Source organism: Chanos chanos, chromosome 7 (genome assembly GCF_902362185.1).
Source record: "Chanos chanos chromosome 7, fChaCha1.1, whole genome shotgun sequence".
Classification (NCBI taxonomy): Eukaryota; Metazoa; Chordata; class Actinopteri; order Gonorynchiformes; family Chanidae; genus Chanos; species Chanos chanos.
In genome coordinates this window covers 11,849,204-11,874,876 of record NC_044501.1, presented here as the reverse complement: position 1 = coordinate 11,874,876, position 25,673 = coordinate 11,849,204, and the positions used below count along the sequence as shown (strand labels likewise).

Sequence of the window (25,673 nt, the reverse complement as noted above, 5' to 3'; positions counted from 1 at the left end):
TCTCTCTCTCTCTCTTCTCTCTCTCTCTCTCTCTCTCTCTCTCTCTCTTTCTCTATATCTATTTATCTATCTATAAATCTATCCATCTATCTATCTATCTATCTATCTACTCCATGTAGTTCAGCACTACAGCGGGGTCATGTCCTTTTGGGAGCTGCGTAGACATTTATGGAATTTTAAATGAAAGAGTAATCCGGTGTCACATAACCACCATTGACCTGTCTACTCTCAAGGTCTGTCTACTCTACTCTAGCAATCAACAAAAAGCCAGAGACAAAAAGACTTTATTGTCGTAATTACTGGAGGGACAATGCAATTCTATATAATGAGGTTTATGCAGATTACAAGAGACCTCAAAAGGGTTCCAATAAGACCTAAAACATGACCCCATAAGAAAAGAGTTTTCACACTGATTGCGTCTTAAACAGACTGTCAAGAATTTGTTTCGTTCAGAGAAAGAATCCAGGTCCAGAATAATGTAATAGATATCAACGTGCTGGAAGCTGACTTCTGTCTTCCTTAAACATCCACATCATTTAAACGTACATATTTCTCTAACACCTCAAAATACTTCAATTAATCATACATCCAGTTAAGTTAGAGAATTAGAGACCAAGACAGTTAACTGACTGTTTTAGAGGCTAATATAATCAATCAGTAAATCAGTTTTGTACTATGAAGTCAAAAGTAATTGATCACCAGACGCCACAAGGATACATCCCAAAGTTGATCAAAATCCTAATTTCTATAAAACATATATTCTATTTCATTATGACATATATCACACTCCTTCAACATCTGCTTGAAGATGCTGTTGTAAGTGTTGTCACAGTTTGCTGTGAGATCAGTCCTTCTCTGCCAAAATCTATAGGTTCCTATCTCCCCTCTTGAATTTGTGCTGTGTTTTTGATGTATCTGTCAAGAACGATCACCTGTAACACTTCCCATTCCCCAAATTATGTGAACTGACACCTTGTAGCCCATATAAACAGTATCCGTTGGAAATGCATCAACATCCTGGTTCATTACGTTTTCAAAACTGATTAACGGTTTGAAGCTATTGTAAGCCTGAGTAAAGAGATCTGGAGCAGTCACTCTTTTGTCGGCCATAATGGCGTCACTGTTAGAAAACCACATACCACAGTATATGACTTGGGCCTGACATGCTTCGGTCATGGATCCAACGCCATGCTTCAGGACCAAAGAAAATAAGATCGCAAAGATTGTGGAGGATATTTTCTTGCGTTACACCAAAACAAATCATGAATATTTCTAAGCAGCTGACACTAAACTTTGTGATTCATGTTGTCCTGGAACGATCAGATCACAGCTGTTGAGGGCTGTATATCTTCATAAGCATCTAGAAGATACCATCTCCTCTAACCAGATTAAACACTTTAGAGAAGTCTATGGAAGTGACATCGAAAGGCTGTCTTTTTTTTTTTTTTGGTCCATACTCTGTTTGACCACATCCACCATAGACTTCATGGATCAGAATCCATACCGTTACTCTGGGCTTTTTTTTTTTTTTTTTATTCACACATGAAAACCAATCAATCATTCAAGCTTTACGGATGCAGATCAACCCAGGAATTTTATGAAGATTAAAAAGCCCTGACCTTCAGTGAGACAGTGATACCTTACAGTCAGAAGTCCTCTTAATCACAGATCTGTCTTATATAATTCATGTGAACATTCCCTGATGGATCAGTAAAACAGCTCTTAGCCCAGGTTCACCCCACAGCAAGGGGGGGGGGGTGGCTAAGCATTTCAGCACAAACACAGTCAAACAGCAAGCAAAACAGGTCAATGAAAAACAGGTGTATGGAAGCGCTTCAACTTTTACAGTGTGAAAAAAAAGGAGAAATGAATTACCTCAAATTTGTGAATTTAAGTTGCATTTGTTCTGCACTGTGGACTTTAAACGACAAAGCTTAGCAGAAAAAAACATTATACAAGAGCTAATAGAGATTTGTTTCTTTCCTAAAACAACGTAGCAAAAAAAAAAAAAAAAATGAAGCACACAATGTACTTGACGAAACAAACCATTTTCAATAGCTGTAGACTTTGACGTGACAGAACTTTTCTGAGAGGTGTTTCAGAGTTCCAGCTGGGCAGATGTGTCACGCTCTACAACTTCCTGTGCACTAGCAGCGTGCAGCTGCTTTAGCTTTGGGCCGTGAACTAGTTGTGTGGAAATAAGCTGAAGCTGAATGGGCCGTAATTTACAGCGCAGATGAAAAAGGCCTGTAAAAGTCAGAGGTTACAGGTCATCCCCACTCCCCCCATCTTTTTGACGGCGCCCGTGTGAAAACGGTGGGCGAGAGGGCCCCGGCCGACCCTCCGACCCTGGGACGGCGTGGTACGACCCAACAAAAGCCCAAAGGCCAAAGGGTAAGGTCAGGACTTTCCATAAACTCTCACATGGTTATATCATTAGTATTTTCCCCAAGTCTGCTTACAAAACAAGCTCTCCATAAGAACACATTTTTTTGAAGAGTGGCATTTTGAAGAGGGAATAAATTGGATTGAAAATGGATTTGAAGTGGGGGGGGGGGGGGGCACGTTGGATTGAATTATGCAAGACACCCGCAGATATTATGTGTAATTACAGCGCAGGTCTTCTAGCCGACTTTTTTAAAATGGCAGACAGACAACAGAAGTGTCCATTTTTCATCAAACTAAAAAAGAAGATGGTCTTCACCATTAACACACACACACACACACACACAGACACACACACACACACACACACACAGAACAATAGGAACTCTTAATCTACTGCGGAAACTTGGCAATTCCATTCACAGGACTATTTTTGGGCAGTGCCTACAGCTAAAACCACCTATTTTTCCTGAGCGAAAACTGAAAAAAAAAAAAAGAAAAATACAAATGTCCAGGATTGAAGTATGGTCTTCTCTCTATGATCAGCCATTACCCCGACTAATTACGCCGCTCTGTCCTCCTCTTCCTGTCGATGGCCTTTTTTGTCTGTGTGTCATATTCTGGTTAGGTGGGCGGCTGTTGGTGCCTGGAGAGTGTCATGGCCCCCCAATGGCTCAAAGAGAAGCCCTTAACCTTTAAACACTGCCCACGACACACACACACACACACACACACACGCACACGCACACGCACACGCACACGCACACACGCACACACACAAGCGCAAAGAACAGTCAGAGAACAAGGCAGCAAGCACTTTGCATAATCAGATGGATTTGTTTTGAAACGGGAGCCAAGGATGAATGATGATCAAATGCAGTCTTGTCTGTGAAGGGGCCTCTATACGCTACACCGCATCATCGTTGTACTTATTTGACTAGCTCTTAATAGCAGCCTGCCATTATATACCTATTAATCTCTTTCCTGGCTCTATCAGTAGGAAACCCACACAAAAAGTGTAGGGGGGTGCGTAGGGGAGGGGGTCCGGTTGTGCTGTTGTAAGAAATGTTTGGCAAAAAAAATCACCACACAGATATTAGGAATGCCTTGGTGGTCTTAGATCTCTCTTTGTTTCCAACCCTTTGTTTGCACATCAAGCTAACAATAGCGCATCTACACCAGGATCTATCAAAACAATGCATCGAACAGTACGTCTTCTTCCTAACGTGTCAAACACTTGTATGTAGTTGAGCGCGGGAGGAAGACATTGAGTGGATGACTAATCCGGCGTGGAGTCATAGCTGTTATTTTCTCCTCAAGTACGCTAGCTAAAAGAAAACAGTCCTTTCCTGATCCAGCCCAACTGCTCCATATTCATGGCAAAGTTTAGCTACACTTTATTTCTCCACCATATGGAGAATCGCAATCCTCCTCCGATACGAGTAACACAAGCGCTGTCCAGGGTGCTGAATTCAAAGATCACAAAATTGCCGTGTAAAACCACAGGGAGTAACTTGAAAGGTCTTAGGTTAAATTAAGGGGTCATCTTTTGTGTGTGTGATGTCTGACGGCGGATTACAGTCTCAAGCCGTCATTTATCCCGATCAAAATCTCCGTGCGCTTGACGAACGAGCTCTCGGGGTCAGGGGTCAAAGGCCCGGGTAGTGCAAGGTCGTGTCGAAGGATTTCCGACGTCAGTGCTACAGTGACTGGAATGTTCAGATAGTTAGATCGGGCAATTTCATGTGGCTTAATGCTGGGTTGTCTCTCTCTCTCTCCCTCTCTCTCTCTCTCTCTTAGCCAGAGCCGGGGGGGGGGGGAATGTTGTGCATCTGTGCATTCCTCTCATCTTTGTATTATCCTCAGCTCTTTCATGAGCTTTACAAGTGTAGCCCGCAACCAAATACAAAAACTTCAGAGACCATCAAAGTAAAGAAGCCTGCACAATCTGTAGGGGAGACTCCAAATCTCATTTCTCTGAGTGTGTACATTACAAACAGAGAACACACACACACACACACACACACACACACACAGACACACACACACAGTCTGCCTGTCTCTTTAAACCAGCAGCTCAATGCGTGATCAATGTCTTAATACTATCACTGGCTTCACCTTCAATGTTGTTCATTATCGTGATGAGGACAATTTCCAAGTGACAAAACAACGCTCAAACCCCCGACACCGTCTTAGACACAGCGATCCATTTGATCAATCAGCTAACATTAATCAAGTATGCTGAACCACTCCATCCTCACAGTCTGAAAAGCTTACTGCCTTCCACATCAACACTTTTTTTCGTTTTTTTTTTTTTTTTTATTTCCCGCAGTGGCTGAACTTTTGGCCGGTATGTCGCAGGTGGCTGGGGTGCTCTGGACATGGTCAGACAGGTCGACCGTGCCAACGGGCATGCCTTGTCTCTTTGGTCATGTTGCCATGCCAACATACTCTCGGTAATGTTGACGGGCATCCTTTGATGACACGCCCCTGCTGTGCCGTTGGTCTTAACCTACCGAAGGGGAGCGTTCTCGATGACCTCAGCATATTCGACAGGACCGAGCAGCATCGCTCTGAGCCGTACACTGAGTGAAGGGCGTTGAAGAGAAGGAGAGGACAGCCAACGTCAAAGAGGAAGCCGCGAAGCGTTGATGCGGTAGCCAAAAGAATGTCCAGCTTCAGCTGGGAACAGATAACGCGTCGGACTCCGAGTCCAGAGGTGTGTCGCCTTGTGAAAATTCAAATTTCTTCTCTTAAAGCTATTCCGCTTCAAAATAGAGTACAACACTACACGAAGACGATTCAACGTAAAGTGATGGGAATTGTGTGGGGTCAAGTAAATAACGATGTCAGCATACTGGTCATTTAACTACACACTCGCGGCCATTGTCCAGTTCAATCTTTCCGCTTGGGTGCACAAGCTAACCTAAAAAAAAAAAAAAAAAGAAATGTGTGAGCAATATGCCCTTATACAGTTTAGAGTGGAAATGATTCCAGGAATAGTTGTCAAAAAATGACACTTGACAGTGGGTTTATAATCATAACTGGCTGAAGTCACAGGATGCTAGGCACAAGCGCGTATACTGGAAGCTGGGTCCTGAGCAGGCATCTCAGATCCAGAACAGAGAGACGACGCTGACGATAGAGTTATCTGTGACGGAGCGCGAACGTAAGAGCGTACGATATACAGGCAGGACTTTTCAAAGGTTCATTTTCCGTGAGGTCCGATTCTACTTGAGTTACAAGATATCGATGTATTCTACTAAGAACACAGTCAGGTGGTAGGAGGAAAGGCTGAAGTTGTTTTTTTTTCCACAAACATTACAAAGCTATCAGCTTTGTTCCTCAAAAAAACAAAAACAAAAAAAAAAAAGGGTGAAAGATGGTATTAGTCACAGATGCAAATTCACGTAACGGGACTTGGCAGCTGCTTGGTGTATTTGTTTGCTGGGAAAGATAAACATTGGAATAAATTGTTGCATTTCACATGTATTCAACCACTGTTTTTTATCTCCTTTAAAAACAAGGACACACTGCATTTAAAACAATAAATATGTTTGTACAACAAGAGGGAAACCGTATTATAGTGACAGCAGAATGTTTTTATCTCGTAAATTAGCTGTAGGGAAGTGAGAAGAAGAGGAGCTGGGAGCAGAGTTTTATAATTGCACTAGAGTTGAATAGATGGCACTAGTTGAGAGCAGTGTTTCTATAGTTAAAGTAGAACTGGAGTGAGAGAGACAGAGAAACAGAGAGAGAGAGAGAGAGAGAAAGAGAGAACACTTTTTAAACCAGTGACTCCAATCCATAGTCGTATCATATTTGTTAATACATTATGAATGTCATTATGAATGTTAATAAAGAGAATGTTAATAAACTTTTTGGCAAAATTCCCAAACTAAAAATGAAGCAGTCTGTTTCAGATATACCACTGATATCCAGATGCCCCTGCCAAATGCACACCCACACACACACACACACACACACACACACACACGCACACGCACGCACGCACACACACGCACACGCACACGCACACGCACACACACACACACAAACATGCGCTGGAATGGCATGGTGCCAAACGAAGCGTCAAGATTTAATTGGGCATGGCCTCAGTTCAGGGAAAGATCATCTTACTCCCGTCCCAGCACACACACACACACACACACACAGAAACACACACACACACGCACTATACATACACACACACATGCACACACCCATATACAAACGCACAACCTGGACACACACACACACACACACACACAACCTGACAGGTACGTCTAACAAGCACGGTACATTCATACCATAGCATGATGCATGCGAAGGACATATGTGAACCATCTACAGCAATATGAACTGTCTCAGAACGCAGGTAAATACTGATCAGCCATCCAGACCAATTACAGACCTGATAAACCAGAACAGAGAAGCAAGGAAATGGAGGACGTTGTCTCATATCAAGTTCAAACTCATGTTTTTAAACCTTCAATGATTAAAATCTACATTAACTATATGATACACAACCAGTAACAAATAGTGCATAATGAATATGCATATCTGAATGGATGTGAATGTAGAATAATGAATAAATGAGCATCAATTGGAGACAGATGACAGATTGAGCTGAACCAATAACAAACAAATGATGAGCAAATGAATGAGAAAGAACAAAACAACAACAACAACAACAACAACAAAATAACTGAATAACCGAATAAACTCCAGTTTGCCGTCACCACAGCGATAGGGAAAAAGAGAAGGATTCTCAGTTCAGATTAGTGAACTGCAGACTCATTGTCCCAAGGGGACATGGCATTGACTGGCTTCTTGGCCTGTCTGGGTTATTAAAGCTCAATAATTATGAATGATGATTTAGCCGCAGTTCATGAACCTTTTAGGCCCAGTCTCCAGATCTGAAAACACAGAGCCAACGCTCCAGGGTGCGTGACTCCAAGCAACAAGACTTCGCTAAAGTACTGCGTTAAACGCAGTGGTGTCCAAGGCAAAGATCTGTGCCGCGTGACTGAGTGACCAGGTGCAACAAAACGTTTTTTTTTTTTTTTTTGGGGAACGCGCAATGTTCCCGAAACAAATTTCAAGGCTCAAATTTGGCAGCGTATTACAAAAATGTCTGACATTGTGAACAAGTCATTATGTCGTTTGTATAATAGTAATTATTCAGCAACATAATATATCATTTAACATTTAGACTTTTAAACTTTTTTTTTTTTTCAAACCTTTAAAAGAATGTTTTTTTTTTTTCAGCATTTCCAGTTTTACTAGACTGCTCTCATATCAGTATCTCAGAGACCAGACAAGCCGTATCCCAAAGGCCTCGGCGCTTAAAGTAAATATGATTGTGGTTTTGTTTGAACTGAGAATTCATAAAATCATGAGTCAACCAGGGAGTCTAAAATCCCCAAGTGTGGATTCCTACTGTCTCTCTTTCTCTCTCTCTCAGTGGGTAGAGCATTGCTGTGCTACTATGTGCATATTAAATCACAAACGCGACCACAACCCAATCTTAGGTAAGAATTAATTAAAACAAAATGAATACCACCACATTAAAAAATAAACATTTCATGAGCTTATTTGTCCTACTTATTCCCCCCCCTCCTCTTCCCACCCCTCTCCACGTACCAAAATGTCTGTTTTGTCTAGTCTTGTAACTGTAGTTCACCCAGAATTACCCCTTTTCCTGTCTCACCCCAAGCCTGATTCACTACGTGACAAACCATAATTAGTAAACAGCAGATGGACCTAATACCTCACGCTCATAATGATATTTCTCATTAGGGCAGTGCTACACATGCACGGTTCAAACAGCTGGATGACCCCCTTAGGTGTTCCAAAAAAAAAAGTCTTGGCAAACGACTGTGAACAGCTAAACAGATAGACGCGATAAAAAGAACTCTACAGGTAGAGTAGGAAAGGCTGAATAGTGACGAGAGAGGGAGAGTTGGGTAAATTTCGTGTGTGACGTCACCCTCCCTAACGAGAACATTTAAACATGCTCACCACCCTCACACACACACACACATACACACACACACACAAAAACTAACCAGCACACTCACAGCGCTAAGGGTGTAGCGGTGTTGTGGTAGCAATTATGACCCTTTTAAACAAAAGACTGTCTTCTTCATAAGTGCGGCAGACTGAATATTTCTGGGACGCTTAACGTACTTCTAGAGGAACAGTGTTTGGGATACAGTAAAAGGATTTCTGAAGCTCTACCGCAGAAGAACGTCTCCCTGAAGGGCACGGATATAAATGTGAATTAACGCAGTAAATCCACCCACTTTAAGAGCCACGTTTAACCAATAAGAAACCATTTAGAGGTCTGTTAGATCCTCCCACATCTGTTTTTACACTTTATCACACAGCAAAGGGAGGGAGGGGGGTGTTGGTTCCAAACTTCGAATGCTTTTGTTGGACTCTTGAATGAAAATAATTTAATTCAGTGGTTGCAGGTATGACAGCTATCATGGCACTCTAAACCCGTTCCACAAAACACAGTGAAACAGCACTAATTAGCGCAATCCTGACCAAGGCCCCTTGTTGTGTTTTGGTAACACAAAACCTGACATTAAGGGTGAGAATCTCATCTGTAAAAAGAGCATTGATACACTCCATGCCCACCGCAGTTAACTAGCTATTTCCACGGCAACCAATATGCTTATATAACATCGGATGTGAGCCGCGGAGAAAAGAAGAGCTTTCACGCGGGTCTGGAAACAAGCGCCGATGCTAATACTTGAGCATGTCCAAATATGCTGATGAATGTGTCTCGTCACTAGAAAAAATAAAAAATAAAATATCAAAATCCTCAGAATCCTTTAGCGTGCTTCTGCTGCTTAAATGCTTTCAAGAACTGATGATAAAACAGTAGAGTTAAATATTCTGTCTACAGAATTACACTCTCTACAGAATGTAATTTTACGTTGTTTATGTGTTTATTCCTTCACGGTTCTTCGAACAAGCATTTAGTGGTGCAGGTACTTTATCCTTTTCGTTTCTAGCACATCGTCTCCTCAATCCCCACATGGCCCTGCATGCCCCTGTGGAAGAGGACGAGACTTGCTAAGAGTGCCGTGATAGTCTCACATTGGAGATGAAGTCTCTTTGTCTAGACCGTTCAGGGTTCAGGGTTCTGTGCCCCACTTTTGAAGCCGCCCCATTCATCAACCGTGTTTTCTCTCATCCTGAAATGATACCAGATCGATCACCCCCCCCCCCCCCCCCCCCCCCCCCCCCGTCCAGTGCCTGCCTCTGCCTCTCCACACTCTCTCTCTCCACAAACAGGAATTAATGACAGTAGGTCACAGTCAGTAATGAGACGCCCAGACACCTTCGCACACTCTCCTAATCACACTTTCTCTCTCTCTCTCTCTCTCTCTCTCTCTTTCTCTTTCTTTCTGGGCTGTAGGGGAGACTATAGCCCACTGCTGTTATGTGAATTGGAAAGCTTAACTGAGGAAAAGATGTACTAAAAGTACTATCAAAGCATATAGGTTTCCTAACCGTGACTTTGAGGTAACGTCTCACACAATTCATTCCCAGGTTTTGAGCATTAGCATGAAAATCAAACTAATTACAACGGATGTATCTTTATTTGGTGTCGTGGTAGCTTTAAGGACTATTCATAGAATTTGTTTTTTTCTTTATTTTTTTTTGAAAAACAGAAAGAATAAGGTAGCGCCAGGCATATAAAGGACTGAATGAAAAGACCACCTAAAACAAACATATAAAGATCCCAGTCAAACTGCTGTGCTGTGTGAAAGTGGGTCACAGACAAGCCTATAGGGGCTTAATGGAAAAGACCTGCACATTTCTCCTTCTAAATGAGTCAACGGCCTGACGTAGAAACAGATATATGACCTCTGTTTGTGTCTGGGTGTGTGTATGTCTGCGTGCACATGTGTGTGCACAGTCATGTGTAAAGTGAGAAGTGTGTGGGAGCAGAATACCAGAGCCTAATCCATGCACATGTGTGGAATCACCTAAGAATTTCTACAGTGAGTGAGTCACATCACCAGTCAGGCACTGTGTTATGGCGAGAATGATATATTCCATTCCACTTAGAGGTCCAATACTTGTTTTTAGCACATGCATAAGATAGGGCTAGACTCAGATTACAGTTATCAAATTGAATAAAAGAAACAGTCATATTTGTCAAATACACCATGGAGCTACAGTAGGAACATTCTATTCTGTTCTATTCTATTCTATTCTATTCTATTCTATTCTATTCTATTCTATTCTACTCGATTCTATTTCATACCAGGCAGTTCTCCATTCAGTGTGAGAATCAGATGAGAGCAGAATTAATTGTGCCTTCATTCTGGTGATGTGTCTCCGGAGCGCTTCCACCCCTGGCTACATTTGGGTGATTATGAAGAATGGGGCTCATGGCTAAAGACTTATATAAAATGCCTGCCCTGACTCAAATTAATCAGAGTCAGGCAGGCCTCTCAATTAAAAGCTCTCCTTTAGTTAGTTTCCATGAACGACAATTTCTCTGAAACTATTACTTCTTGGCAAATGAGGGTTCTCAGTTTCTCATACAGATACACACACACACAGACTCATACAGAGAGTGAGAGAGAGAGTCTCACTCACACACACACACAGAGACACACACAGACATACACACATTCTTTACACTCAGGAATTGAGAGAAACTCGTAACTGAAAGAAACAGAACAAAATCTCTTCCCTCTGGTTCTATAATAGATTAAAACTGATCCACCCTTAGGGCTAGTTCTCACGCTTTCCTTCTATCTGCATTCAGATTCACAGTACGTTAGTCAAAAGGAGACAAAGCATGACTAAAGCTGGCACAAACAGCAGGTACATTAGACACACCCAGAGGAGAAAAATCGAATCAGCAGAACTGTCCCTTTGCATACATTGAGGACTCAAAGCAAACAGAGCACAAAGACAACGTGAGTGAAGCTAACCCCTGCTTTTCAGGATGCCCGAGTTTTTACCAGACAATACCCTCACAGTCCCGGGTTATTAGCATGCCTATAGAATTTATAATGGAATTACTTTTGAGAATGTTTAATCTGATATTGCTTTATTATGGTACAGTAGACAAAAGTTTGTGAAAAAATTGTATGTTGTTTGTTTTATAGGTCCAATCCACACCGTAGAAAAAGAAGAAAAGAAAAAAAAACAAAAAAACGTAGGCAACACCAACTTAAAATTCTAATCGAACTTCTCCACAGCCTTGTTGGGTTACCGAGTGGGCAGACAAGTTCTCTTCAAAAGAGAGAGAAAAAAAAATCACAATGTCAAAAAAAAAAGGCTCTGTAATAGATTGCCTTAGAATTCTAAAATCAGTCACTCATAAGACAGCACGTAAGACCATTATTTCCCTCTTTCGGAGGTAGTTTCTACCATAACAGTCTGAACTGGGTTTCTGACAGTGCTGCAGGGACAGGTTTATCAGAGGTTTATCTTTTTTTTCTAAACCAAAGCAACAAGTGATGTGTTTACAAGCCTAGCATTAATATTTATGCTGCTGTCATGCTATACCCTCAGTGCTGTTGACTGTAGTTGACTGTTGACTTTTTTTCGTAAGAACAAACACAGATTTAACATACAGGCGCACGCTGTTGGAGGCTGCGTTGCGGAGCGGAGAGGCGATTTGTAGCGAAAATAAACACGCGGCGAAAGAGTCAGTCAGACATTCCCTGGAGACAGATGCTGAGAGCATTCACAGTAAGGCTTTACCAAAAACGGGGAGGAAGCTATGGAAACAGAGAGAAAAAGGTGTAATTGTTCTAATTTGGCAAAAATGGGATATAACAGCTGGTGAATGCATGTGTGTGTGTGTGTGTGTGTGTGTGTGCATGTGTGTGTGTGCACGTTTGTGTGTGTGTGCGCGCGCACATACACAGGGGGAACATAATGTAACTGTTTTTAGACTTGCAGGTCATACAGCAAATATGGAATATGGAATTTATATAGTGATTGATGTTTTAAGCTTATGCTTGGGCAGCTGTCTCATCATTTTCAAAGCCAAAACCTCAGCAGAGTCTAAACACAGGGAAGAATGAAAGGAATCAAATACAGCCAAATATGTTGACTTAGGGAGGTCACTTAGTTCATACAAACAGATCATCCAGTACTCACTTCATTTATGATTCTGATCTCGCTCAAAATTCACATACGCCTCACCTGGGATGCCGCCGCCCCCCCCCCCCCCCATCCCACCCCCCCCCCACCAAAAAAACTTGGCCTGAGACCTGGAGCCAACACATTTTTTTCCCATCTTTTATAGTACAAAGAATAAGAGACTGACATTTTGCCATAGCAAGCACCTTTTCCCAGAGTCAAAAAAGTTGTCAGGTTAAAAAAGTCTCAAGTGTGCGGCACTCAGAACAAAGCATTTCATCAAAACCTAAAAAATAAAAAACTGTTACCTTGAAAGAGAATGACTAATGTATCTTGAGTTACAAAGAGCAGTAGCGCCTCAGAACCGTGACGCTTAATAAGGCTTCTGACAACTGGTGCGACTACTTATAATGGGTCAACAATGTGATGGAGGAATTTGTTCATTTCCTTCAGAAACGTGTTTATTTAATTGCATTTTCCCGTGCTGATTTAAAACATAACCCAGTTTGGAGCAGATGATGTCGCACAGATGTGTCGTTGAATTAAAGCGCTCAGAACGCAATGTACCATAAGGCTAATAAAAAAAAGAAGCAATTAAGCAAAATGAATAACCCCCGCCAGGGGGAAGGGGGGGGGGGGGCAAAGATGCCAGAACACCCCTCCCGACCCCCTCCTTATTCCTAATATAATAAAGATATCTCTGAAACGCACTCTGTCTCCACAGGTCCCATCAGATTGACCTAGGCCGCTTTAACGTGAGTGACCGCGAGTGGTCAGGTCGGCTGATGTGGTACGTTAATGTAATGAGCCTCATTCCATGTGTTGAAAACCTCTGACTTCTCAGCAGAACAAATACATTACTGTCTGAGGGGTAAGAACTGAGGTGGAAAGGTGCTCTGGAAAGGTTATGGGCTAAAGGATGCTAGGGATGGTGAAAGCTTTTCATATTTTTCCATACTGATAAAATAGATAGATAGATAGATAGATAGATAAATAGATAGATAGATAGATAGATAGATAGATAGATAGATAGATAGATAGATAATAGAACATAAAACAACTGTGTCTGAAGAACCATGTGAAATCTGTAGCCCCGAGTCAGAATTGTGGGTAAGTCCTACCGATTTCAATATGGCAGAAATGTGTTGAAGTAGTCTACACAAGCTAGTTTGGGCCTCTTTCCAATTTGAAAACAATATTGCATTTTTCGCAAGGGTGACATTGCAAAAGACCAAAAAAAAAAAAGAGCTATACACACCTGCTGTTGGTATCTTCATGGTTCACATTTAGCTAAATGACAGACACAGCTCAGGTCTCTGGGTTCAAAACAATGTTCATTTAACTCAATGTTCAAAATGTCACAGTGGGGAAAAAAAAAAGAAAAGAAAGAATAACAGACATCTGGACATATTTTTCAGCCCAACAATGAACAATCATATTCTTACCTTCCTTATGTCCACGCAGCTAGCCACCTCAGTGGTTAGGCTAAGCTGATGTTAGCAATCGTCACAGAGTGACAGGCTAACTCAATACATTAACGTCATATTAGTAACTATATCCTCTTCTCTAAACTCAAAGAAACTCACATTTAGCTGCGAGTGAGTACCGTGTGGCTCCTGCCACAGCTCTCTTGGCAAAGACCATTAGTTAATACAATAAGCTAACCTGATGTTAGTACTGTGAACTAAATACTCCACAGCTGCAGTAGACCCCTTGATGGTTCTGAGTCACTCTGGGCAGATCAACCATCTGTTCCCTCAGTAGATCCACACCACTGCCAATCTCATTTTTTCCATTGTTTGTGTCAGTGACAATCTAGTGTCCTTCTGTTCATGCTTGTGTTAATGTGCTGACACACAGAGTCCATCTCAGAAAAGAAAAAAAAAAGATCAGCTTTCATGTCTACCTCAGGACATGAAAATACGTTTACAGGGTCATGGTACTGCTAGCTGATTCAGTTGTTGAGAACTACACTACATGACAATGTTTCCATCATACAGTCAATGTCTGATAAATCCCATGTTGGTATTTTCCACCTCTTTCGTCTGTCCACGGTTCTTCTGGTATTCCCATACGCATGGTGGCAGTCTATGACATGCATTGGTACACTGACAGTTTAAGGATAATGAATAACACGAGAAATACTATAAAATGTTGAGATTATATGAAGAGTACATTGAAATATTAAATTCTCCATTACAGGGTGGGAAAGTCATGAGATCTGAGAGAGGTTACGACAAAAGGTAAGTTTGGGGTGGGGGGATGAGAAGTTTCACCACAACTCTAAAAATAACTGTTTGCTTTTCTTGTCATCCAGTCATCATGCATCGTCATGGTGTCAGATGGAGATAAATAGTGAGAGAGGGAGGAAAAAAGCAAAGGAGAACACGGTCACGATTCATTAACTTTGTTGAAAGGCTTTGTGAATTCATTCACATACCTTTCCATCAGAGATTAATGTAAGAACTTCTCTATTGTATGGGGTTAGGGCGAACTGGTTGCGAGAACTGACTTCTGTCATCTTTGGAAATTTGACGGAAAACACATTTGGAAGTTTGTGTGTGCATATGTGTGCGAGTGTGTGTGTATGCGTGCATGTGTGTTCTCTTCTCTGCTCTTTCAGAGAAACATATCCTTAAAAAATGAATGTAAATTTCTTTTGGACACAATGTTAATGAGTGACAGATGACAGATGAATGAAAATGAGGGTTACTAAACTCAAAACAAACAGCTGCAGAGAAGGCTGCGACTTCCTCTCAGGTGAAAATTCGTTTCCATGTTACCTGGTATGGCTATGGGAAACTTCGGGGCTCCTTTATTTGCACAGAGTTCAACAACTTTTCAACAAACCAGAGCTTGACAGGTCCTCACAATGCGTCGAATATTTTTTTTTTTGCAACATAAGCGGCATTTGCTTTCTAAATCGGTTTGGACAGATAAAGAGCAAAGCATTTCAGGCTATTACATGTTCTGGAGAAGCACCTCATGTTTTGCTGTAACAGCCACCACAACAGAAAATGCTCCAGCCCCAATACTAACATTTTTACACATTCGTTTTTTTTTTCCTCTTCTCATTTTTTAATCACTACCGTGAGGTGCTTATTACGCTGTGTAATATATCTTGCTAAAGAAAAAGTACCATTTGCTTTAGGGAGCTGTAAAGAAATCTTTTAGCTCTTATGTAAGGCTACATCAAAATGCAAAACAACAAAATAAACAGATATGTCAATTCAATGCGCTAAAACTGAGGCTGTGTGTTTTCCGCAAAAAGCTTAAGAGGATGGCAGTACAACAGAGCGGGGAACAAACATTACTGTCAGACTGAAGACAGAGAGACTGAATCTTTCATCAGTGTTGGGGAGAGAAGGGGAGGCAGCTATCCAGAATTCTGAGCGGGGGTCAAAGAAATTATTCACCGATAACCAGGACAGCTGAATGTTTTTGTTACAGTAACAATAACAGTGAAGCAGTTCAATTCAAACTGGGCTTAAATCACAGTGGTAATGAGAGACGGCCAAAGAGAGACTCGACGGAGAGATGATATATATCTACATGCTAAACGTTCTGCTTTTGGAAGCACGTTGAAAACTCCAGAGAGACCCTCAAGACAGAGCAAAAAGTGGAGATATTTTCCGTCCATTAGCGGTCGGGGGCCAGATGTACACATAATTCACTTTCCACATCTTCGCTGAGTTTATTAATTGCATCCTAATCGAGATGACCGCGATCGTTGCTCATACATTCAGATAAATATCAGTGCAAGGAAAAAAGAGGAATGTGGGACTTTCAGCTGACATCCAGCTGAGGAGTAAGGAAAAGCACGACCGGCGAGCGTAAAACGTACATGAAGACTTTACATTAGGTTGGCTAATTTTATGCCACAACACAGTTACAAACGAATTAAAATGAGATAATTGTAATTATAAAGTAATGCGTTCAGATAGATTGTTCATTATATATTGCTAAATCAGTAAAACAGAAACCAAACTCAAAATGGGTTTGGGGGGGGGGGGGGGGGGTGTGAGAAATGGCTTGGATTCGATGAGGGAGCTCTCAGTGTGTGCTTACCAGTGGAAAGCATTTCTGTTTCGTGAGCCAGTCTATAACAAAATCCGAATAGTGCGTCGGCAGTGACCGCGATTTATAACAACATCTCTCTCAGCTCACACTTCTCAATGCTGTCACATTTGGAGAAAAATATGCTCTCTGTAAAAAAAAAAAAAAGTGTGTGACCTATACAATTCAAGGAGAAACGCAATGAAAGGACGACCTGATATGAACGAGACACGTGTTGTCTCTCCTTTTGCTTTTTTTTGTTTTTGTTTTTATTGTTTTTTTCCATGATTTTGCATTTGAATATGCCCTGACCATGAGCTCACACTCATTTGACTGGTTAGAATGTGGCGGCATTAAATCTGCCCCTGACCTGAGTTACCCATTATGCCTGCTGTAAATGCAGTCTGACTCAGAGAGAGAGAGCGTGCTGGGCTCATATGAGTCGAGTGAAAATAAGAAAGAAAGAAAGGAAGAAAGAAAGAAAGAAAGACTTATGTAAATGAAAGAAAAATAATAGAAAAAAAGACAAGCCGAACAGTAAAACTGCATCCTGTTCTCCCTCCTATGCATAACTGAATGACATTCACTTGATCCAGGGCTGGATCCACCACAGTATGCCAGGGCCAGAGCGGAGGGATCATAATGTCCCTCAGGAGTTCCACTACAACATAATTATTCAGTTAAGAGAAGCAGGAAAGGAAGACAGTTGATAACTACATGGCCCCTTACTGACGTCACGAGCCTTAACAAACGCGTAGCGGGGCTCTGAGGAAATCTAACAGACGCAAAAGATGTTCATTCATATGCAATTTCTTACTCTTTGAATACATTGATCCCCATTTTTCCTAGTTTTTTTTTTTTTTTTTTATCCCGTTAAAGCAAGGGACGGTGTAATTGCGAAAGGTTCCTGAAAGCAACCGGTGTGCGTGTGAATCTGCGGTCGTATCCGTGCTGCTTCTTTTCCGCTTGTGTTTTTTTTTTTTTTTCCATGATTAATCATTAAAGAATGTAACCATTCATTAGGCTATCTCCAGCTTTGTTTGCCACTGTAGGCTAAAACAGAGCATGATCTGGGAGTCACGGTTATGTGAATAAACTCGATTGACCTGGACGTGTGGAGTGGCGTAGACCTTGCTCGTTTCGAAAAGACACGCCACCGCTCAGGTGATGAAGGATTGAGCCTCCAGGCGGAGGAGAGGAAATTTACATCTCTCGCCCTCTTCTGAATGCGGAGAGAGTTATTATGAAGGCAGTAGCTGTGATGTTTCGGCGCAGCGAAGAGGGAGAACTGCTTGTCCTGACGTCACGCCGGACGGGAAAAGCGGATTTGAAGAGATCTGTCTCAAATCCAGTACAGGAGAGAGCAGATCCGTTCCTCTTTTTTTTTTTTTTGTAAATTGGAGAACCTGTTCAAAACATACTATTTCCAACACCCTAACAGTCTAGTTTCACTGACCAATGTGCAATTGTCAAGGCTCATTAAGTCAAGAAAGACAGAGATGGTATGGTCTGTCCAATCTGGCCCTCACATGCATTTAGGTCCCCCTCACTCTCTTCTTTTATTTATTCATTAAACATCATGCCATCAATGCATAGCTACAGCTATTCACACAAACAGCACACAGCGGTTCTATTCTAGGCAACAGGTGGTGGCATTTGAAGGTCCTTTAGACTTATAATAGCAAACGAATACCTCAAATATTTGTTTTCCAGTATTCCTCAACACACACACACACACACACAAAAATGATATATGTTTTAACCTTTTTTAATCACAGCATCTCTAAAACACCATACTATGAAGACCCTCTGTATGATGGGAAATAATTGGGCAATTTACTTATTTAACCGTTTCACTAGGTGTCGGTTAATCTTATTCGGTCTAAATTTAAACTAATGAAGTGGAATGATAGAAAGGTACCCAAATTATCGGACGTCCTTTATCATCCAAAGATTAAAGTAATATTATCCATTATGAATTTTAATTTGTTAATTATATATATTTATATTTGATGAATAAAGCTAAGACATCTTAGACTCGCCGTTCTTGCATTATTAATCAACTTTGAAACTTTGATTCCGAATATTACCTTCTGCTTGACTAAAAAAAAAAAAAGAAAAAAACACAAAGTTCTACAAAGTACACACAGTATTAATAGGTTTCTTCCTGTTGTAGGAAAAAATGCTTAAATCCATATTTGAACCATAACTGACATGTTCTCTCCGAGTTTTGGATGCTATTTTCAACTTAGCTACCAATTTCCTTTCAAAGTACACCGATGCACTCAGCGACTTCAAATTTATCTCTTCTATTACGGGGACCTGAAAAGGAATTTTCACAGTCTTGAGAAAAGCATAATGCACGGTCATTAATGATGGGAAAAAAAAACAAACAAAAAAACCAAAATAAAAATGGGTTTACAAAGAGCAGAAAACAATGAAAGCAATATGAGTGTAACTGAGTGGCAAAAACCCATCCACCTTTAACATAGGCTCTAATACTCTTTTAGGCATTGGTACAAAAGCAACACAAAGCCAAGTGATGAATAGATGGTGTTGATGATGGCAGCTAGGCAGATTGGCTTGCCGGACTGAAAGGAAAGAAGCAATCCGCAGTCCACGTTTCCATCATCACATTATGGTTCTTTTCTTTTATGTACATTAGAGAAATAACTTCTCTCTCTCTCTCTCTCTCTCTCTCTTTCTCTGGCTCTCTGCTCTCTCTCTCACTCTCTCTCTTCCAATCCCTATTTTCTTGTTTTTCAGCTGGGTTGTAAAGAGCTGAGTCATGCATGGTGGGACATTGTGATTGACTTCAACACCATTCATTATGACCAATCACCCGACAAATTCTCAAAGATCACGGATTCGGCGCCCACAGCACACACTAGAGCAGATAAGGGTCAGATCTGTGGCTTTTTTTTTTTTTTTTTTCTAATTCAAGCACCAAAATTTTACATGGTGGGAAAAACAGGACGTGTTTGCAGCCATTTCTGGCAACAGGCCCATCATAACTTTTTTATCCAGAATTCCAGTGGTGTCCATTTTCCAATCGATGTTTCTAGTGGAGTGGGCAAGAGAGGGATTTGAGTACAGAACTGCTTTTGTTGCACCTGCTCATCTGCATTACAAATATGACAAGTATTCGTCTTCACACTCACAGTAGGCTAATGTTTGTTTTTCCACACACACACCAAAAAAAAAAACAAAACAAAAAAACAGAAAGCAAAACCGTTAAAAGACACATTCAATTAGGTGATGATTTGACAGAAAGACATTTAGTTTTTTTTTGGTGCGTGTTACGTCTTGTTGGAAAAACCGAGGAGGCGTACAGGAAAGAAACCAAAAAAATACAGGAGAGAATCCAAAAAAGAAAACAAATATTTGAATGTCTCTTTAAACTAGATGTCTGTCATCATCCACGTATATCCTCACACACATACACAAATACACATGCAGCAAGTCTGTGTATGTATGCGTGTGTGTATGTTCGTGTATGTACGTGTGTGTACATGTGTGTGTGTGCACGCGTGCATCCACCTGTGTCTGTGGTGCACCTGTCCTTCCCTGACTTGCTCACATTAGATTTTATGAGGTCTTTTTTTTGTAAGGCAGTATGTTTGTGTGGGGCTTTCTTTCCATCTGGAAGTCATTGCTTTACAATCTTATTGTCAAATTAGCAGGCTAAGCTCACACACTACCTCCTCAGCTCCTGCCGCGACTGCACAGCTGTGTCCTGCCAACCCAAACTCCCTTTAATAGAGCAATATTTAATACTGCTATTCTTAACCGCTGCCTTACACCTTCACGCTGCCTTTGTAAACATGACATAATAGTGTCACAAGGACTACATAACAGTCTTGGAAACCGTACCTGCACTTTCAACGGGTGCATTCCGAAAACGACTGTTAATAATATTCTAATTCTTTATGACTGAAATTGTTTGGGATGAAAGATGATTGTCTGACTGTCTCAAAAATGCGAACGAATAAAAATGAAATAAAAACAGAGACGATTTATGATAGATAGCGATGGATGTCAAAGATGAATATCAGACAAGGAGATCTACTGCAGAAAAACAATTCAAGGAACATGTTCGTCATGTAAAGAAAAAAAAAGAAAAAAAGGGTGCAGTTTGTACCCTCAGGATCTCTATAGCTAATGTGTAAGAGCAAACACAGTGAGATTCAGAAACAGCCAAATCTGTATGTCAGCGTTTAAAAGCACTCTTACATAACCATCTCTGCTGAAGAAAATCCTCTTCGTCTATACAGCGCATACAACGCATGCCGTCAACTCGGCACAGGGGCCAACTCATCAAATCATCCACCTTTTCTCCCTCTTTCTTTCGCTTCGGAGAGCGTCACGGTACTGTATTTTTCTCCCCGAAGCTAAACAAGTCAATGCAGCCTTTGGTTAAAATCAAACAATTCTTCAGTTTTTCTACAGCCTGATACAGATCATCAAATTTTTATGAGAGGAAACTTAAGAGAGTCTATCCTAGTCGTGATAACCGTTTCTATCACGATGTACTCTGCAGCCTGTGGTGGCTGTCAAGGCTATGCTCTGTGTCAATGATGAAATGGTGTTGGCGAGGGAGGGGGGAGGGGGCATTCTATCGTCAGTAAACTTGAGAAACGATTTGTTGAGGTATCCTGGAGCGCTGTGTATAGTTTTAGAGTGAGAAAAAAAGGGGGGGGGGGGGCTCCAGTCTAACCGGGCAAAGAACTTCTGTTGCCATGGTGATGCGAAGAGCAGTCAAGAACCCTGACTCGTTGCTTTTTGTAAGCCTCTGTTCTCTGGCTGTGTAGACACGAGGGACTCTGGACTGCATAATTACACCGCACTGATTTTCACCGGGAGAAGATTCAAGACATAGATACTGTGGGCCCCCCAGTAATTTTGTCATGGTGTTTATATGGGTTTTAATTGGAAAGTGTGGCAAAGCTCCCTCTACTGGTTAGAAAATATTGAGCATTATAATATAAGAGCATTTTTACCCTGCCCTGCCGGTTCCTGTCCCTTCTGAAATTCGAGGGGAGGGGGTAAATGGAGAGAAGGTATCAGTTTTTAGGGACAGGGTAATGTGGAGGGGTGGGGGGGGGGGGGGGGCAGTTCAACGTGTCACATCTGTGACACCAAGATTCAGCTCCCATGGGGGAGATGTAGCTCTGTTCTGAGAGTCACAATCAAAACACATCCAGTTCATGCGTACTAAAAAATCAACTGCACACAGTCACTCTTCAAATAGTTGAACCCTCTCACTTCATTTTTCATTCTCTCTCTGTCTCTCTCACTTTGTATCTCTCTGTCCCTTATCTCCATCTGTGACTATCATATCTTTCATTGCATGTTGTTCTCTGTTCTGATCTGTTTTTTTTTTTCAAACCAGTTATGCTGGTGTTACAAAAAAAGCATAGTGCTCGACGCACAGCGTCTCAGAGAAGGCAGCAGCGGCAGGTGTAACATCAGAATGAAGGGATGAGAATGAGGAGAGATGACAGAGGTTCTAATCTTAATCCCACATAGACATGATAGAGGGATAAAGCTTCACGAAAATCTGGTCAGAGACTGCCACATTGCAAACAGCTGTCCCTCGTTTTACAACTCACTGATGGACACACACACACACACACACACACACACGCAGACCCTACTCTCCTTCTTTTTTTCATTCTTTTCTCTTTCTGTTTTCTCTCTGTCCTTCTCGCAGTTCAGTTCAGCTCATCTGCTCTGCCTCTCCCCCCCTCTCTTTATTTCTTTCTTTCTTTCTTTCTTTCTCTCTCTCTCTCTCTCTCTGTCTTTTTCCATAGCTGGACCACAGAGCCAGGTGCCACTGTGATCAAAGAGGAACATGAAAGCAAGATAAGAGAAAGAGAGAGACAGAAAAAGAGAACGAAAGACAGAGAGAGATAAAGAGAGAGAGAGAGAGAGAGAGAGAGAGACAGATCAAAATTACTGTGATGTTGAGGATGCAGTGTTGTGCAAAGTTTTGTTTTGCATGTGCGTGTGTGTGGGGTAGTGGCAGTAGTGGTGGTGGGTGGGGTGGGGGTGTGTGTTTTTGACGTTGCATGGGGAGTGTATTGTCTGGAGCGGGGCCATATAGGCAGGTAATCCTCTAGTGGCCGTGGCATTAGGTAATCAGAGAGGATACTCTTAAAAAGGCTTATAGTCCGCTGTGTCACCTGGCCTGACTCCTGCAACACTGATCCCATAACAATAGCTCTATAGCTTCCCAATGGGACAAAAGATTGCTGGTACAGCATGGATACCCTTTGTGTGTTCATACACAACAGACGTATCACCTGGAGACTCTCTTGCACATTGTTAAGAGAAGTTTGCTGAAATTGCTCTTTGGGTTTTCTAACTTAAATGTATTGAGAATGAATGATAAAATGTTGATATTTGCGTAGTATGCACAATGGGCCAGTGATACTGAACATAAAAAAGAATTCAGGTTTATATTGTACAATTTACAAAATGTAGAAGAAGTGGTAAAAAAAAAGAGGAAACAGGGCCTTATCTTACTTTTACAAATCTTGTCTGACTTAAGTCAGTCTGAGAGAAAAGAGAAGGCGACCAGCGGTGAGACAGCATTTCTTTTGGAGGAAGTGTACCCAAGTTTAACAGTTTGGCAAATTAAAAAAAAAAAAAAAAAAAAAAGTCAAAAACATCATTGCTGTTAAAATTCAGAGCTGTGAAAAACAAATTACACAGCCATAACCGGAGCCATTTTCACAAGATCAAGCCTCTTTCAATAAAATAAAATGTAAAAAAAAAACAACAAAAAAAAAAACAAACAAAAAAAAAACAAGAACCGTCAGTTTTCTAAGACGTCCAAACTCATTTCCACAACAACAAAAGGCATTGCACGCTAACGCTAACAACCTCTACCAGGACAAAAACTCTAGCGTGCTGTCGCCAACAGCAACAGTCTGTGTCCTTGGATCCCAAAAGCTTCAGTCATTTACAATGGTCTGCACTGCTTGCTAATGTCAACTCCTCTGCTTTGTATAGAGACATACAAAAGCACCAGGATACAACTGCTGACACAGAGAGCCACGGAAAGGATACAAAAAAAAAGGAGAGGATACATTCTTATAAAAATTTTAATGCTCAGGTTTGCTTCCAGTGACTCATAAACAAGTTAGGATGTGACAAAGGGATAAAAAAAAATATATATATATATATATAGCCAAACTCAACAGTGACCGATTGTGAAGGAGCACGTGGTAAAGAAACTCTGCTTACTAAAAAGGTTTCCTGTGACCAAAAATAACCCTCCAGGTTTTAAGCTGAAGAGGACGAAACATGGATTGAAAGCGTCAAATTCGAAGACTGATGTGTAAGCTAAAATGCCAAAAAAAAAAAAAAAAGAAAAGAAAGAAAAAAAAATTACAACACAGTGATAATGGGAAGTCATTTGGTGTGCTATTTTGTCTTCTGCTCTATTCAATTTCCCTTCAAAATGACCAGGCTTGCCCTATGAGAAAGGCCTAGTCAAAGAACTTCCAGACAACTCATTATCTTCACAATGTCTACATCTTTTATGTTCCTATGACCACTCGCCTAAGATGAACGGACTGCTCTGACCTATGTATTTATGGAAGAGCCATAATTTCAAAGGATGGGAGAGAACTAAAGGTCAGGTACTCGCGCGCGCACACACACACATACACGCACACACACACACACACACACGAGAGCTCAAGTTATCCAACGGACACAATTGGATGCACAACACAGGCTTGCATTCAATCAATAAACCTTTTGAGGCATCAGAGAAAGTGTGGGAGGTGAACGACGCTTTGGCACCACGCCAGACAAGCTAAGATCACTGCTAACGGACGGCAGCGCTAAACCCTGACAGAGAATCTAATCTACACTGATCCCAGTCGGTACACTACTTATTTCTCTTCCAAAAGATTTCATTTGGTCTCATTGTAAGTTGTCTGGAACCGGTCCAAACCCTCCTGTAGGTATTTTCATATATCCATAATGTCTTTGCCAGAACAGCGTGGAAATCTCTTTACTTCAATGGGCATGGATTCTTCTAGAATGAGCCAGACTCTAGTCACACACAGTGGCATATTCGTGAGTGAGGGTCTATAATGACTTTGGAAAAAAAAAAATATCCCCCCACATTTTCCATTCATAAAATTCCTGGACTTGGGATAAAGGAGGGGAAAGAAATCAAAAACGTTCCATGTCTGCCATTTCAGCGTTCTGCATTTTTTTTTTTTTTTTTTTTAAACGACTGACGTGATTGTCAGAGAGAACGATTAAACATGTGTTTGTGTGCTGCTGCTGCTGTTCTGCTGTTTTCTTTTTCTTTTTTTTTCTCTCCGTTTTTCTTCTTCATTTGAAAAAAAAAAAAAGCGCCCCTGACTACTGCCACAATGAGTCAGAAAAAAAAGCGGAGTGGTTTTAGAGGAAGAAAATGGAAAGTGAATGGAAAGTGCTCGTGCTATACGCTTTGCCGTGCTCCGCCGTCTTATGGAAATTTCCGATAATAAATAAAATGCAGATCCGAAATTGTCTTCGGTCAGGGGGGGAGCTGCTATATATAAAAAAATCCGGACAGCTCAATTTTTAGGCACCGGATCAAAATGGAAGTAAATGGATTTTAATAAATAGCAAATACCACAACATTTCTCAATTCTGACATGAATACAAGTTATTTATCTAAATCTAATCTCTACCCTGAGTTTTACTTTTACTCCTTTTCTTTTAAGTGCTCTAAAAAAAAAAATGACTTGGCCAGTAGAAGTCTCTGTAAGAGTCGCTTGCATGTCTTACTTCCAGTAAACAAAACAGGTTCCCTAGTAACCCTAATGATGTTTGTAACCTTTGACAGGGGTCAGTGTGTTAACGAAAGGATGCTATGGCTTTGCATTTGACCTTTTGACCTCTGGAGAATCTCATTCCTAAAAGCCTTACATATTCATCATCACAGAAGACTTTGCTGACTTGCTTATACTGTGGATTTTTGAACGAAAATGTGTTGTCAGATATTTTTAAAAACTGGATCATGTGTTGAAACGTATGGACCTACATTAAGGCATTATTATAATAATATCATATCGTACTGTAATATACAT

At 41.1% G+C, this 25,673-nt stretch overlaps 1 protein-coding gene across 1 annotated transcript in view; it reads right to left on the bottom strand.

Moving 5' to 3' along the window:
* Window positions 1–25,673, bottom strand: part of kcnq5b (potassium voltage-gated channel, KQT-like subfamily, member 5b) — an 89,568-nt gene that overhangs the window by 24,825 nt on the left and 39,070 nt on the right. The window lies entirely within an intron of this gene.